At 39.1% G+C, this 9,668-nt stretch overlaps 1 long non-coding RNA gene across 1 annotated transcript; it reads right to left on the reverse strand.

The window, feature by feature from the left end:
* Window positions 1-4,476: 4,476 nt before the first annotated feature.
* LOC120104160 lies at window positions 4,477-6,547 on the reverse strand. The gene is made up of 2 exons (XR_005506610.1): window positions 6,467-6,547; window positions 4,477-4,819 (listed from the first exon to the last, which is right to left on the reverse strand). It is a non-coding gene; the product is annotated as an uncharacterized LOC120104160 (long non-coding RNA).
* Window positions 6,548-9,668: the final 3,121 nt, after the last annotated feature.

The raw sequence follows: 9,668 nt of genomic DNA on the forward strand, positions 1-9,668 counted from the left end.
ATATTTGTGTGAGTATGGGGGATTCTTACTTTATTGTAAAGCTTACATCAACTCTTTTCTTTTTTTCAGAGTTGTAGGATGCATATTCTCAGTTGGGTTGAGCGTAGAGTTTGATTAGTCGAGTCATTAGTTAGTTAATTTATTTTATGATGCCAAATGAATATTTGAATATTTTATAATTGAATAAGTTTGATTATTTGATCATGATGGATTTATTTGGTTGGATTATTGGGCTATTATTTATTGTTTTAAATTCTAGAGTTGTTGGATATTTATTTATCTTAGGCTCCGCATGATTTTTAGGGTAGTGCTCTAGGGTTTATGCAGCCATGGCCTATGATAGACCCTGATTGTGGGTTCGAGGTATGACAATATGCAAAAGAAAACTATTGCAGGTTGGTTATCCTAACAAAGTGTTTGAGATTATGATTTTTAGGTATGTAATTAGACTTGGGCACTGGGCCGGGCCGCCCATGGCCCGGCACGGCCCGGCACGAAGCTGGCCGTGCCTGGCACGGCCCGCTTGCTACAATACCGGGCGGTGCCTGGCACGGCCCATTCAAAGGGGCCGTGCTGGGTCACACTTTTCTGGCCCGCGGGCCGAGCCCGGCACGGCCCATTAGGGCCTGGGCTGGCACGGCCCGCTGCTTGGCCCACGGGCCAAGCACGGCACGGCCCGCGGGCCAGCCCGGCACGGCCCATAAGGGCCTGGGCCGGGCACGGCCCGCGAGCCAGGCACGGCCCGTCTCCATTAAAAAAATGCTTCATAAATTTTTTTAATAAATTAATAAATATTGAAAACTAAGGATTTATTAATATAAAGCCACTTTAATGGTGGGGGGTTTAGCATAGACCCCTACCAGTTTATTAATTTAAATCAAAATGGTACATGAAGGAAGGTTTGGACCTTGGTCTGACCTCCAGAATACAATAAGAAAGGAGAAAAAATAGAGATGACTCACTTTAACAATTAAAAAAATAAAAATGTACAATTATAAAAAATTAAGAAATCTTACTAATCATCAGTGATTCAGTGAATCAGTATTCACTATTCAGTAGTGTTTGTATCATCATCATCAGAGGATGTTGTATTATGTCCACCTTTATCTTGAAGTCTTGCCTCAGCATCCAACCAATCTTTGAAGCAGAGAAGCATCTCAACCGTTTCGCCAGTCATCCTACTTCTCTTTTCGTCAAGAACACGCCGACCTGCACTAAAAGCGGATTCCGATGCTACCGTGGACATCGGCACAGCTAAAATATCGCATGCAATTGCAGACATAACAGGATATTGATTTTTAACACTCTTCCACCAAGATAATACATCTAGACTCTCTATTTGATTTTCATCATATGCAGACTGAAGATCGTTTCGTAAATAAAATTCTAGTTCACTACTTAAAGATGAAGAAGATGAAGATAAACTTGAAGCATGTGTGTGTTTTCTCTGTGCAATGAATGAAAAAAATAGATGACGAACGAGAACTACTAGAAGAAGAAATAGAGCTTTGTACGGAGAATCTAGATCCACGAATTTTTTCATCATATATAGCATAAATATCATAAAGAAGTTGTTTTACCTCAATTTTAGCAGGTTCAGGATCTTGAATCATATTTTCACAGTATGCATCAAGTAAAATTAGCACGCCATTCAATTTAACTCTTGGAGCAAATACAGCAGCTAAGTTATGCATAGGACATATCTTGTCCCAATACTCATTCCATTTAGATTCTATTTGTTCAATAATAGGCATTAAAACATCATCATATCTATGTTCTGCAAATTTTTGACTAATTATATATGCTTGTTGTAAAAATGAACATGAAGTTGGATAATAAATACCAGAAAGAACATTGGTAGCATTATAAAAACTAAACAAAAAATCTTCCAAAATTTTTTCTTTATTCCAATCAGTTTCAGTCAATGTAAAGCCTAATCCACGATCATTAATATATGCACTTAATAAGTTTTTATATGGGTATGCATCATGTATCATGCTATATGTTGAGTTCCAACGAGTAATTACATCAAGTTTAAATTTTTTAAAACGTTTACCATGATTTATACATAGTTCCTTAAATTCTTGAAGTCTTGATCTTGAAGCATGAATAAAAGAAACTGCATTTCTAATTTTTGAAATCACATCTTGAATCATGCCCATGCCAGTTTGAACAGAAAGATTTAAGATATGACATGCACATCTAATATGCAATAAATTTCCATTTAACATGGGATGCAATGAGTCCTTTAATAATGTAACAGCAGAATTATTATTAGATGCATTATCAAAAGTAATAGACATAATTTTATCATTAATATTATATGAACATGCAGTTTGATAAATGACATTTGAAATTTGTTGCCTAGAATGTGGAAAATCAAAAGCACGAAAAGCAAGAATACGTTTATTTAATTGCCAATCATTATCAATATAATGAGCAGTAATGGCAATAAAACAATTACTACCTACAGATGCTGACCAAATATCAGAAGTTAATGAAATTTTTACATTTAAAGTAGAGAGTGTTTCAATTAAACTTTGTCTCATTGCTAAAAAGTTAGTCATAGCTACTCTTCTAAATGTACGCCTACTAGTTCTTTTGTAAGCAGGTTGTAGGTTTAATTGAACATATTCTTCAAAATTAAAAGATTCACATAAACTAAAAGGTAATTCATCCTTAACTATCCATTTTACAAGTGCTTTTCTTTGATTTTCTTGATTATATGCAAAATTACCTACAAGTAATCCCCCTTGTATATTAAGGGTACTTTGAGTTTGAGCATGAGAATCATACATCCTATGACTCTCTTGATGTCTTTTTAAATGGCCTGTTTCCCCACTACTATTACAACTATAAAGTTTCGCATATTTTTTACATTTTGCTTTCCAGACTCCATCAACCATAACTCTATCAAATTCATTCCATACAGCACTAGTCCTCTTACGAGAAGAGGTTTGATCTTCACTCGGTTCACTAGTTCTAGAGGAACTAGGAACATGGGGTTGGGGATTAGTTTCTTCTCCCTCAGAAACAGGAGGAATGCCAAAATGACTTTCCTCAAAAGATGACATCTAAATTGATGAATTCAAAAAATAAAAACTAACCACAAGAAGGAATTGAGTAGAGGGTCAGAGGGCAGAGGCAGAGCCGAGATTCTGAGCTTCCTCTTGTGCTCTCAACAGGAGTGACCTTCTCTTCTCAACAGGAACCTCCTCTTGTGTAGCACTTGAACACTTGCTAAATGCAAAAAAAAAATTAAATTGCTGGAAGAGCACTTTAGAAGAGAGAAATAATAGTAGTAGAGAAGGAGAGAATAGTTGGTTTGGTGTGGTGAGAATGAGGGAGGAAAGGGGTATTTATAGGAGTCCAAAATTTTTTTTCCCAAAATACCCCTCAATTTAGCCGTTTTTGGACTATTGGGAGGGGCATTTTGGGAAAAAACCCAAAATAGCTGTTAGAAATGGCTATTTTCTCGCACGGCCCGTCTCGTGCCGTGCCGGGCCCGGCCCGCCAATCGACGGGCCTGGGGCCGGGCCGGGCTTCGATTTTCCGCGGAGCGGGCCGTGCCAGGCACGGCCCGTTTAGACCCGTGGCCCGGTGGGCCCGGGCCGGGCCGGCCCGGCACGGCCCGATGCCCAAGTCTATATGTGATCAGGTTGGTTGATGGTGCAACACTACATAAAAACATACGTGTTCAAAATGAAACATGTTGGGTTGTCATCAATCCAATTTGTTTGTATAAATATCATATGTAACTGCCAAAGTCGTTTAAATTGTATGCCCCTTTTTGCAGTGTTTGATGAAATCATTCACATGAGTATCCTCTCGTATGGACTGCCAAGCTCAGAGGCTTCATTGCCATCAAAGGATCTTAGAAGGGCTGATTTCTTTTTCTTTTATTTTATTTTTTTTATTGAAGGAGTGCACAAGTTAATTGGATTATATGAATAGAATTCTAGCCTCATGGACAACTTTATTGAATACAATAGTATTCAATTTCTAAAATGAGCTTGTACTAACTTTAAAGGGTCATGTAAAGCCTCAGAAACTAGCTAATGTAGAAGCATCAAGAGAGCGATTTTGGTGTATTCAGTTGTGAAAAGCAGTGCAACCACCAAAAAAATGACTCCAACTTTTCAATTGTATTCAATTGGGAAGAGCGATTTAGTGTAGGCAGTTGAGATTCCCATGATGGGTGTCCTCTGCTATTCAAGTCTCCAACATTTTTCTTTTGTTTACATATGCTCCTCAAAGGTTCTACAATAATTAACATCACAACCTTGGTTCCATCTATCAGTGTAACATGCAGTCCTCGCTGGCAAATTCCAGTTGTTTGTGAGTGTTATCTTATTGCTACAATTAAGATGGTGCTTGTGAGTATTATCTTATCACCATAATGAGGGAAAGCGTTGAGTCTCTCTTAGTTAATACACACCTTGGTTTAGTCAAGCCCATATATACATAGCATGATCAGAATGGAAAATGAGATGTCTACTACTAAAAAACTGTGTACGTATATGTAGCAACTTGTTTATTCGTGTCACGCCCCGAACCCATCATCCGGGTCCGGTACGTGACCGGCCGCATGAGCCCTAGATCAGTACCCTAAAGATCATGCGAGGCCTAAGATAAACAAAAATTCCAAATAATCCATAATCAATGTATTTAAACCAAACCAAATAAAATGTACTGAATAATTACATAAATTCAAATGTCCATAAGCAAAAGATCAATTAACTTCTATCTATCTAGCAGTCTGACTCCAGATCGAGCTCACTTCTTGTCCTACTCGACAGATTCTACGAATCCAGTGCCTCTGAAAAAAATGTAAGTGTAGTATGAGCTTTTTCAGTCCAGTAAGAATCCCAACAGCCACACACAATAATAATAATAAAATAATCAAAGCATCAAAATAAATGTCATTTCATCATTTCAAAGGCTCAACAAACAACAAATATATATAACCATTTCAAATTCATAAATCCTTTTTCACATTATGTGATCCATTCCCGTATTACTCTGATTTCCAAGTTTTCAGACTTTTCACTTCTGGCTTTGAACTAACCAAGTTCATGTCCCAGTCCAAGACTGCACAAATCCCACGCATAAGCTCGTGGCAGCTATCCCACGCGTAAGCCCGTGGAGGCTATCCTACGCATAAGCTCGTAGAGGCTATCCCACGCGTAAGTCCGTGGAGGCTATCTCACGCATAAGCTCGTGACGGCTATCCTACGCATAAGCTCGTAGAGGCTATCTCATGACAAGGCTAGTCCAAACCATTTTACATGTCTAATTTCACATGTTTAATCAAAATTTCCATCACATCACATATTTTCATGTATTCTCAAAAATATGATAATTCTTTCCAATTTAATTATTCCAATACTTTCATAATAAACCAAATGCACACCTCATATGTGTCACACAAGCTCATAAAATTAATAACAACATATTGATAAAAATATATTCAACGATAAATCCAATACATGCATAAATAGAGGTGACTGACTCAAACACGGATCCGAATCACAACCTACGTGCTGGGGTGCTGAGTCCCCTGATCAAAATCTCCTAGCACCGCTGACTCTTCTCCTACAACATCAATTATAAATCACAACTAAATTATTTAATATTTAAATATTCTAAACTATAATTCACATATACTATGGGGTCCATCATCAGGTCCCCAAACATCTCAATCCCTCCAGATCTAGGGCAGTCGGGGAGGCCCGACTCCCACCTTGTACCACTGGCCTATGTCCTTGCCAGCCATGGCCGCCGCCATGCCGGCGACGGTGGCCGGTCTCGATGAAAGGACCAAAAGAAAGGAAGGTCCTTCTCTCTTCATGGTTGGGAGTACATCTCCCCTTCCTCCATTTCTTTGGTCCAAGGCAGCAGCCATGATAGATGTGCTCTCTCCTTCTCCAATCCGACAACACCACTGGCCAAACCATCACCGGCCGCCACTGTTGCAGTCGCCGGCGATGGTGGCCGGCCAAGAGAGAGAGAAAGAGGTGGTCCCTTCCTCTTCTTCTCCCAAGAACTGGCATGACCTCTTTCCTCCCTTCCCCCCTCCTCCATCATCAACGGCAGACCACCCTGATGGTGGCTCGGCTCCCCCACCTGACGGTAGCCATAGTGGCTCTCACCGTCGTCACCGGCTGGCGGCCAACCGACGAGAGGAAGAGGAAAAGGGGATGGGATCATGAGGGAGAAAGCCTCGGATCCACACTTCCCATCTTCAGTTAACCCTAGAAATTCCTCACCAAAACCTCCCACAGTCCCGATTCAACCCAACTTCCATGGATCCGGCCAACCCGGCAGCCGACGGTGGCGGCAAGATCCGAAAAAGAGAAGAGTTCGAAACAGGGGTTCCCTGTTTCGAACTCTTCTCCGATGATCTCACCGGCCAAACCCCTCCAATATCTCCCCAAATCTAGGAAATGAAGCACAAGGGGCTTACCTCAGTCCGACGGGATGCTCCGGCGACCCTTCCGGCGAGGAATCGGTGGAGAAATCCGTGAGTAAACCCACGGATCCGAGGTAAGCCCCTTGTGGGGATCCTCGTTATCCTCCTTGACCGGCCGGCTCACGAGATCCGCCGCCTTCCCCCACGATCACCCTCTTCTCCGGCGATCAACCTCCCCCGTCGACCGGCCTGCCCTCACGCCGCCGCCCCCCAGCAAGCTCCTCTTCCGTGATCGTGCCTAGGGCACGATCGTAAAAAGGAAATGGGCCCGGTTTTTTCGGGCTAGTCCGTCAAATCTTTTTTTTTCTGGGTATTACATACTCTCCCCCTTAAAAAAATTTCGTCTTCGAAATTAACTTACTTGAAGCCTCAAACTTTTAAAAAAATATACATCCATCATATCATCCCTGAGATCTCAAATAGTCTCCCTCTTGGAGTACCTACTCACAAGATTTTGACATACAAAAATCACAGCATCTCAAAACTTGATCCTTTCTATTTACCACACGTAGTAAGTTCTTTTGATCTCCTTCAAAAGAATTTCAAACTCCCAACCTTGGATTAAAATGCCATAATTATATCCCAAAGAAATTAATTTCTCTTGATTCTACACAGAGATCATAATTGGCTTGACAGAAATAGGAGAAATCTTTAGTATCAAATGCTCTTAATATTCTATAATCAATTTTCTTTTCTTAACTTTGCCTGTGATTAAATGATCAATCTTTATCCTAGGAAAACCGCAAACCTGTTCAAATAGGTATATTAACAATGTCAGAGGTAGGAGTCGAAGAACTATGTAAAATCATTCCAGGCCCAAGCTTAATCACAAAGCTATCAATCCGTTAACGCTAAATTTGAGCTGCCCCAAAATTATTCTTAGAATTATCAAAAATAGGAGAGCCCATAACTACTTCCAATAGGCAAAGAATCAACGACATTCCCCTCTACTAGAAAACTAACTCAAGTCTTCTATAATAATACCTTTCAGATCAAAGTATTATTATTATTATTATTATTATTATTATTATTATTTTTAATCGATTTCAAAATAACTCAAACCACTACACTTCCACTGCGCACTCTGATCTAACTCATCAAATTCTTTAAAGTCACAAAATGATTTCTGACCAAAGCATCACTTTGCACCGAGACTAAGAAAATCCAAATTTTAAATTTTCAAGTAGAACTAGAGCAAAACCTTTAGATCTTTTTGTCCTCGATTTATATAGAGTATGCTTACCATAACTAACCCCCAATCCTTTAGTCAAGTTTAAGGTCACTACGTGATCTCCACAACCTTCTTAGAATTCAAAATATCTAAGTTTAATTTAAAGGGGGGTAATTCTTGTATTCCCTTAGCAATTTAATTTGAAGATCTACATTAATTTTTCTTCCAACAGAATTTACTTCAAATTCAATGGGTTAGAAGTCATTGAGCCAATACACTATGATTAGAATTTAACTCGATCGATCTCCAGATCTTCCTTCACCAAGATTCTTAACATGCATCAGTAATGCTATATATATGATAATTCATGTAAGCATCTCATGACCGAAGTCTCTACTCAATATGACATTTATTAGTGGCTTCATCAACAATGACAAAAGATCTCTGCTCAAATCTTAAACCTAGGCTTGAGTTTTAAATTAACACATCAAATAGTCTTCTACAATTATAAGTAAAATCCAGTAGCTCAATCCAAATATGAGAATTCAAATAATTAGAATTCCTCCATCAATATGCATACTCTATGGCCTCAAAATAATCAAATACATCAATAGGAAATAGACTTATTTGCAATATCAAACATGCCAATATCAAATATAATCTACATACATTTTCAACTTCGAAGAACGTTCCTTTCAATATTATGAAATCTCCTTAGCTCACTCCAATACTATGGAAGATCAACATACAAATCCCACTCTAATAATTAGCAGCAAAACCAAAAGTACAATCACATCAAAACTTATGTCAAGTTTGAATTTTCAAGTCATTTAAATAATATCTAAACATGGTATAACTGATATACCATTGTTAGCCTTCCTACAGTTATCTTAGGTCAAATCTCTCTTATCATGATCAAAGACAATTTATACCTTTCTTCCACACTCATCGAAAACCAAACCGATGCATACATTTTATCACAATGCCCAGTGATCTTACACCTTAAGCACCGAATTTAATTGTCATGTCCCAAATTATTATAACCATAAGCTATGATATATTTCTGTCACAATCCCTAATGATCTTAAACGTCAAACTCTAATGCCACTAAGGCTACAGTCCCTAGTGGTCTTAAACCGTAGATTATAATATCATTCCTGTTACAATCTCAAGTGACTATAAACCAAGGCTCTGATAGTTTTTCTATCATAATTTTCCACTCACACTCACCTGAACCTAAACCCTAGGATACCTTAACCTTAAGCTCTGATACCAAATCTGTCACGCCCCGAACCCATCACCCGGGTCCGGTACGTGACCGGCCGCATGAGCCCTAGAGCAGTGCCCTAAAGATCATGCAAGGCCTAAGATAAACAAAAATTTCAAATAATCCATAATTAATGTATTTAAACCAAACCAAATAAAATGTACTGAATGATTACAGAAATTCAAATGTCTATAAGCAAAAGATAAATTAACTTCTATTTATCTAGCAGTCTGACTCTAGATCGAGCTCACTTCTTGCCCCACCCGACAGATTCTACGAATCCAGTACCTCTGAAAAAAATGTAAGTGTAGTATGAGCTTTTCCAGCCCAGTAAGAATTCCAACAGCCACACACAATAATAATAATAAAATAATCAAAGCATCAAAATAAATATCATTTCATCATTTCAAAGGCTCAACAAACAACAAATATATATAACCATTTTATATTCATAAATCCTTTTTCACATTATGTGATCCATTTCCGTATTACTCTGATTCCCAAGTTTTCAGACTTTTCACTTCTGGCTTTGGACTAACCAAGTTCATGTCCCAGTCCAAGACTGCACAAATCCCACGCATAAGCTCGTGGCAGCTATCCCATGCGTAAACCCATGGAGGCTATCCCACGCATAAGCTCGCAGAGCCTATCCCACGCGTAAGCCCGTGGCGGCTATCCCACGCATAAGCTCGTGGCGGCTATCCTACGCATAAGCTCGTAGAGGCTATCTCATGACAAGGTTAGTCCAAACCATTTTA

This window comes from Phoenix dactylifera, chromosome 17, assembly GCF_009389715.1.
Source record: "Phoenix dactylifera cultivar Barhee BC4 chromosome 17, palm_55x_up_171113_PBpolish2nd_filt_p, whole genome shotgun sequence".
Lineage (NCBI taxonomy): Eukaryota > Viridiplantae > Streptophyta > Magnoliopsida > Arecales > Arecaceae > Phoenix > Phoenix dactylifera.